Below are 7,203 nucleotides of genomic sequence, written 5' to 3'. Positions count from 1 at the left end.
GGTCAATACAATGGGGGAATTTCATTTGACATGTGGACTGACGATGTTCCAAAAATAGGCACGGTGGACTTTTGGTTTCACTCCCTCTAAAAACAGATATAAATAATAATAAATAATAACTTTATTTAGAATGAGTAAGAATGTCTCACCCCATGTTCAATAACAGCCTTTCCTCTTCATTCAGATTACAATCACTCACTTTTGGTCGTTTGAAACAAAATTATCTTCAAAATGTCGTTATTTTTAAACAAGCCATAGAAAGTTGGTTGCAATTTTCAGTAAAACAAAGAAAGAAGTGAGGATATGCAGGTCATTGGTCCTGCATTAAAGACCAACATTGGTTAAAGAAAATTGTGATAAATAAAATATATACCACCATCGCTTACTCATGTCATTTTCCTTTCATAATACATCCTTATTTACAAAGCCATTATTAATATTTGTATGATTATTAGTATCATTATTATTATTATCATAATTAGTATCATTATCATTGTTATTTGTATGAATATTATTACCATCATTATTATCATTTTCTTCATTATCATTATCATTATTGTTAGCATTATTATTTGTATGGTTATTATTATCATTATTATTATCATTAGTATTATTATCATTATTATTATCATCATTATTATTATCATTATTATAATTATTATTATAATAATAATTATTATCATTATTATTTGTATGATTATTATTATCGTTATTATTATCATTATTATGTGTATGAATATTAGTATTATTGTTATTATTATCGTTATTATTATCATTGTCGTCATTATCATTATCATTATTGTTAGCATTATTATTTGTATGGTTATTATTATCATTATTATTATCATTAGTATTATTATCATTATTATTATCATCATTATTATTATCATTATTATAATTATTATTATAATAATAATTATTATCATTATTATTTGTATGATTATTATTATCGTTATTATTATCATTATTATGTGTATGAATATTAGTATTATTGTTATTATTATCGTTATTATTATCATTATAATTTGTATGATTATTATTATTATCGTTATTATTATCATTATTATGTGTATGATTATTATTATCGTTATTATTATCATTATTATTTGTATGATTATTATTATTATCATTAGAATCATTATTATTATCATTATTATTATTAGCATTATTATTATTATTATTTGTATGATTATTATTATCATTATCATTATTATTATCAGTATTATTTTTATCATTATCATTATTATTATTAATAACCCTGCATTATAACTATATAAAAGCCCCTTAGATATTCTCATATATTCTCACAGATCCTAATGAAAATGCCCCTTAGATATTAATTTAGAATCCTCCAATCCTCTAAATGTAATTATTGGAGGAGAGTCACGTCATTGGTTGAGAGTCAGGCGGCATTGAAGAGGGCGAGGAACGAGATGGAGTCACAATCCATGTAGATGTTTATTTACTCTGCTGGCATCTTGACCCAGTTTATAGCCTCATTTGCAATGCAAGCCATAACAAATTACTATGGGAATAAAAGGAAGAGGCAAGTGGAAGGGGGAAAAACGAAGGATCTTCTCTGTCGGCCCTGGAGGCCTTTTGAAAACATGTTTTCACAACGGCTATTAGCAGGACAATAGACATGATGTGGTCTCAAAAACACCTCTCTGACACAACACATCTCTTGATCCTGGGCCTGCAGGACGCAAAGGTCTTTGTTTGTCATTGGGTCGAAACTACAGAACAGTACAAAACAAGAGAACACACATGGTTAATGTTCAGATGATTATTATTTTTTTATAATAATAATAATTACATATAAAATGTCTGACAGAGCCTTTCCATAAGTCCACTCAAGTTTCTTCAACTGTCTTCTGACTGTGATTAGAGCGAAGTTGATTGCCTTTGACAATAACTCATCATCTTTAAACATCAATGAGTCCATCCCCCAGCTAGCCCAGTGGATCTGGGCCGATTCCAGCTGACGTCATGTGGCCTGAGTCTGGGCCGCCTTCGGCAGTATTACTTATGGCTAGGCCGATTCCTGTGTGAGTTATCTGGCCCAAATGTATAACTTGGGGCTCGGGCCGATTCCGGTGAGAGTTATCTTGCCCAAATGTATAACTTGGGGCTCGGGCCGATTCCGGTGAGAGTTATCTGGCCCAAATGTATTACTTGGGGCTCGGGCCGATTCCGGTGAGAGTTATCTGGTCCAAATGTATAACTTGGGGCTCAGGCCGATTCCGGTGAGAGTTATCTGGTCCAAATGTATAACTTGGGGCTCGGGCCGATTCCGGTGAGAGTTATCTGGCCCAAATGTATAACTTGGGGCTCGGGCCTATTGTGGCTACTCTCTGGCAGATGATTACACGGGCTGCATTATATAATTAACATTTCGTTAATAATTTATTTTTCCATATTTTGTCATTGTTTCTGTGGTCAAAATAGTATTTTGATACTTTGATCAGCATTAAAAAAATTTTTGGATGGGGCCTCCCGAGTGACGCAGCGGTCTGACACTGCATTGCAGTGCAAACTGTGCTGCTACAGATGCTGGTTCGATACCCATGACCGGCCGCGACCGGGAGACATGAGGCAACGCACAATTGGCCTGGGTTAGGGGACGTTTTGGCTGGTCGAGATGTCCTTGGGCGCATGCACGCTGACACAGTCGTCAGGTGTACGGTGTTTCCTCCAACACATTGTTGCGGCTGGCTTCAGGGTTAAGCGTGCATTGTGTCAAGAAGCAGTGCGGCTTGGCAGGGTTGTGTTTCGGAGGATGCACGGCTCTCAACCTTTGCCTATCTGAAGTCCGTACGGGAGTTTCAGCAATAGGACAAGACAAATGGATCTTTCGAGTCCACCAAATGCATTGTTTTCTAACCACGTCTGGATGGATCCATAACAAATTACTATGGGAATAAATATCACTGAATGACATAAATATTGGATTAAAGTAGGCTAATGAAGGAAACATATTGTTACTTACAGGAACACCCAAAGTCATCAAATTGTTATGATAGGATTTTGAAGCATTAGCCACGTGTGGTCAACTATTTCAGCACTGTTTCACACTGCTCTGAGACAAGCATGGTGTTAGCAGTTGATGTTATTCCCCAAAGCAAATCTGCTCTGAGACAAGCATGGTGTTAGCAGTTGATGTTATTCCCCAAAGCAAATCTGCTCTGAGACAAGCATGGTGTTAGCAGTTGATGTTATTCCCCAAAGCAAATCTGCTATGAGACAAGCATGGTGTTAGCAGTTGATGTTATTCCCCAAAGCAAATCTGCTCTGAGACAAGCATGGTGTTAGCAGTTGATGTTATTCCCCAAAGCAAATCTGCTCTGAGACAAGCATGGTGTTAGCAGTTGATGTTATTCCCCAAAGCAAATCTGCTCTGAGACAAGCATGGTGTTAGCAGTTGATGTTATTCCCCAAAGCAAATCTGCTCTGAGACAAGCATGGTGTTAGCAGTTGATGTTATTCCCCAAAGCAAATCTGCTCTGAGACAAGCATGGTGTTAGCAGTTGATGTTATTCCCCAAAGCAAATCTGCTCTGAGACAAGCATGGTGTTAGCAGTTGATGTTATTCCCCAAAGCAAATCTGCTCTGAGACAAGCATGGTGTTAGCAGTTGATGTTATTCCCCAAAGCAAATCTGCTCTGAGACAAGCATGGTGTTAGCAGTTGATGTTATTCCCCAAAGCAAATCTGCTCTGAGACAAGCATGGTGTTAGCAGTTGATGTTATTCCCCAAAGCAAATCTGCTCTGAGACAAGCATGGTGTTAGCAGTTGATGTTATTCCCCAAAGCAAATCTGCTCTGAGACAAGCATGGTGTTAGCAGTTGATGTTATTCCCCAAAGCAAATCTGCTCTGAGACAAGCATGGTGTTAGCAGTTGATGTTATTCCCCAAAGCAAATCTGCTCTGAGACAAGCATGGTGTTAGCAGTTGATGTTATTCCCCAAAGCAAATCTGCTCTGAGACAAGCATGGTGTTAGCAGTTGATGTTATTCCCCAAAGCAAATCTGCTCTGAGACAAGCATGGTGTTAGCAGTTGATGTTATTCCCCAAAGCAAACCTGCTCTGAGACAAGCATGGTGTTAGCAGTTGATGTTATTCCCCAAAGCAAATCTGCTCTGAGACAAGCATGGTGTTAGCAGTTGATGTTATTCCCCAAAGCAAATCTGCTCTGAGACAAGCATGGTGTTAGCAGTTGATGTTATTCCCCAAAGCAAATCTGCTCTGAGACAAGCATGGTGTTAGCAGTTGATGTTATTCCCCAAAGCAAATCTGCTCTGAGACAAGCATGGTGTTAGCAGTTGATGTTATTCCCCAAAGCAAATCTGCTCTGAGACAAGCATGGTGTTAGCAGTTGATGTTATTCCCCAAAGCAAATCTGCTCTGAGACAAGCATGGTGTTAGCAGTTGATGTTATTCCCCAAAGCAAATCTGCTCTGAGACAAGCATGGTGTTAGCAGTTGATGTTATTCCCCAAAGCAAATCTGCTCTGAGACAAGCATGGTGTTAGCAGTTGATGTTATTCCCCAAAGCAAATCTGCTCTGAGACAAGCATGGTGTTAGCAGTTGATGTTATTCCCCAAAGCAAATCTGCTCTGAGACAAGCATGGTGTTAGCAGTTGATGTTATTCCCCAAAGCAAATCTGCTCTGAGACAAGCATGGTGTTAGCAGTTGATGTTATTCCCCAAAGCAAATCTGCTCTGAGACAAGCATGGTGTTAGCAGTTGATGTTGAAATCAGGGGTAGAAAAATAGCTTTTTTTGAAATGGACAAATCAGAGATGTTACGCTGAGAAGTAGATGTTCAGTCTTCCCTGTCCTCAGTGATTCTCCACAGAACAAAGAAACAGGATGTAAATTATAACCCCCCTCCCCACCCTAGCCTGGGGTTGACCAATCAGAAGTCATTGCAGTACAACTGGCCCAATGCTCCAGACTCAATGTACAGACAAATGAAAAGTTGCCACACGAGAGTCCAGGACTGACATTCCACAGATTTTAAACATATGTTACTTGATCATTCCCTATTGATGGTTAATTCTAGTCCTCTCGTTGTGTATTTATCTTCAAAATATTCCTATAGCGGGGACTGGTTTTGAGAAATCAATAAGATTGACATTTTCACTGAATCTCCATTTGGGTATTGGTTTAGACTACAATTAGGGTGTAGAAATGTTAGGATTCACTCACAGTCACTTAGTAGCCTACTCCCGACCGGTCACGTTGTACAGCGCCAAATTTTCATAGCGTTTCGTTTTTCTTGGAATAGAAACATCATAATATTAATCAAATTAATAATTAAGGTACATTTCTTAAAATCAATCCCATATACTATGTTTTTTTTAAAAAAGGTTTTAAATTATCTAGTACAGCCAATATTGAAGACTATCAAATGCTTCTCAAATAATCCCTCTGGTGGTCAAACTGGCATTAACGGTAACAATGGCTGACAATGAAATAAGGTGCCACCTCTGGTGGTCAAACTAGCATTAATGGTAACAATGGCTGACAATGAAATAAGGTGCCACCTCTGGTGGTCAAACTAGCATTAATGGTAACAATGGCTGACAATGAAATAAGGTGCCACCTCTGGTGGTCAAACTAGCATTAATGGTAACAATGGCTGACAATGAAATAAGGTGCCACAGAATTCTGCAGCAGGCTGCAGTATGTCCTGCAGTATGACACAACTGTTCAAGGAAGAACCACTGTACATGTTGTTTCTGTTTGTCTTTGTAATAGAGCCAAAGATATTGGAGAAGTGGTTTATCCATAACATCTCTGTTTTGGATAGATAACTCTTTATGTTGTTGTTTGTTTAGCATTTTCCAATTTCACAAGAAGTGGTTAGACTCTATGGATTCTTCCATTGCATTGAGCTTATTATATCTGACGTGCTGTTGCTTCTTCAGGTTTTCTGGGTCTCTATGACGGGTTTCTCGATTTCTTTCTAAGGTTTTTGCTTTATTCATCAAACCATTTGTCTTGTTGTTAATTTTCTTAGGTTGTCTGCTTGAAAGCAGAAGCTGAGAATTCAAATATACTGTTTATGTTTTCTACTGCCAAGTTTACACCTTCACTACTACAGTGGAAAGTTTTGTCCAGGAAGTTGTCTAAACGGGATTGGATTTGTTGTTGCCTAATTGTTTTTTGGTAGGTTTCTACACTACATTCATTCCATCTATAGCATTTCTAGGAGACTCTGGGTTGAGGTCAGTGATAAAGTAATCTACAGTACTACTGCCATGAGATGAGCTTTAGCTGTACCTACCGTAGGAGCCCCCTCGAAACCTACCATTGACTATGTACATACCCAGCGTCCGACAGAGCTGCAGGAGTTGCTGGTTATGTTGCCGTAGTTGTGTCTAGGGGGGATTAAGGGGGAGGGAATGCTGTAGGTGTTTGACCTCCTATGTGTTGATTCTCTCTCTCTCTCTCTCTCTCTCTCTCTCTCTCTCTCTCTCTCTCTCTCTCTCTCTCTCTCTGTCTCTCTCTCTCTCTCTCTCTCTCTCTCTCTCTGTCTATCTCTCTCTCTCTCTCTCTCTCTCTCTCTCTCTCTCTCTCTCTCTCTCTCTCTCTCTCTCTCTCTGTCTATCTCTCTCTCTCTCTCTCTCTCTCTCTGTCTCTCGTTACGGTACTACTACGAAACATAAACAGTGTTGGGTTTACCTGGCTAAACGGCATGATGACATCACCCTAAACCAGATAGGAGATAGCAGGCAGGCCAACTGTCACTAACCAAACAAGTCCAACTGTCACTAACCAAACAAGTGGGCGAGAGTCAAAACACCCAAATGGCATTTGCCCCTGCAACGCACCCGATTTACTTTATAGTGCACTACTTTTGACCAGGGCCCATTGGGCTTACGTTAAGATGAGTGCACTATATATAGAATAGGGTACTATTTGGGATGCTGCTGGTCAATGATTACATGTAGGATTAGGTATCAGTCTGACACACTGAAGGACGAAAAGAGGGAACAATATTTTATGTCAATATTATCAAAGCTGTATCTTCACTATGAAAACTCATAGATTCCATAAACTCTTATTATAAACAATACAAGTGTCAATGTATGGCCTCTCTTAAAGTGCCAGTTAAACCAGGGGCAATGCATGACCTCTCTTACAGTGACAGTTAAATCAGGGGCAATGTATGACCTCTCTTAAAGTGACAGTTGA

The 7,203-nt window shown here is 38.6% G+C and overlaps 1 protein-coding gene across 1 annotated transcript in view; it reads right to left on the bottom strand.

The window, feature by feature from the left end:
* The window catches only part of LOC139401779 (nectin 1b-like), a 61,841-nt gene extending 55,495 nt beyond the window's left edge, over nt 1–6,346 (bottom strand). Inside the window, exon 1 of the mRNA XM_071145747.1 lies at nt 6,335–6,346. The gene's annotated coding sequence lies outside the window, so the exon portion shown is untranslated. The remainder of the gene's footprint in view (nt 1–6,334) is intronic.
* Nucleotides 6,347–7,203: the final 857 nt, after the last annotated feature.

The sequence above is a fragment of the Oncorhynchus clarkii genome, unplaced genomic scaffold (genome assembly GCF_045791955.1).
Source record: "Oncorhynchus clarkii lewisi isolate Uvic-CL-2024 unplaced genomic scaffold, UVic_Ocla_1.0 unplaced_contig_8367_pilon_pilon, whole genome shotgun sequence".
Classification (NCBI taxonomy): Eukaryota; Metazoa; Chordata; class Actinopteri; order Salmoniformes; family Salmonidae; genus Oncorhynchus; species Oncorhynchus clarkii.
The sequence above is the reverse complement of the archived record's forward strand: the minus strand, read 5'-3'. Positions and strand labels throughout refer to the sequence as shown.